This window comes from Egretta garzetta, unplaced genomic scaffold (assembly GCF_000687185.1).
Source record: "Egretta garzetta isolate BGI_Z169 unplaced genomic scaffold, ASM68718v1 scaffold424, whole genome shotgun sequence".
Lineage (NCBI taxonomy): Eukaryota > Metazoa > Chordata > Aves > Pelecaniformes > Ardeidae > Egretta > Egretta garzetta.
In genome coordinates this window covers 3,048,880-3,049,679 of record NW_009259489.1, presented here as the reverse complement: position 1 = coordinate 3,049,679, position 800 = coordinate 3,048,880, and positions in this window count along the sequence as shown.

The window sequence follows — 800 nt, the reverse complement described above, 5'->3', positions numbered from 1 at the left end:
TCCAGATGAACACAACTTGGAAGCTGGAAATTAATGGGTAAAAGAGAAGGAAAAGAAATAATATTGTGGCATAGCATTGTTACTGCTTAAAGCAACCTAATGTTCCCAGACAGCTTCCCTGGGTCACCATTTTTAATTCTCCCAGCTCAGTAGGGTATTGCAACATGATAAGTCCAAATGCTTAACCTCAATTCTGGGTGCTACAGATTGCTTCTATGAGGAGGAGAAATTGATGTGTTAGTCAAGATTTTCTCTACCACAGTCTCATTTTTCTTACAAAGCACTGACAAATGTCCTGCTTCCCCCAGTGCCGTGGGGATGCTCACCCCTCGAAGCTTCTTGCTGGTCAAAACTACTCAAAAAACCTACGGCCTTTCCCTTCATCTGATACCGCCCTGATTCTGTGGGTAGCACCTATCAGATGAATTGCCATTTAACTTGGGAGGGATTGAACTCTTCCGTTTAATCCTTACATATAGTATCTACCATCTTCAGTAAAGTATATGATTGCTCACAGCTATAAGACATACTAAAAATGTTTCCCCTTTTTCAGCATAAATGTAAAATCTCATAAGCACCAGATATCCATACTTTGCTGTGTCATCCCCCAGCTGAAATATTTCACTACAAATAGTACCAAACCCTCGGATCTTTTATTTTCCTGTTGCTTACCCAGATACTGATTGGCAAAGGACTTTCCCCTTTGTCCCGTGGCCAGTTGTTTGCTTCCACGTAGCCCTCATCAGGGGTCTTATTAAAAGCTTGCTGAGAAGCTGAGCAAACAATGATGCTTTTGACCA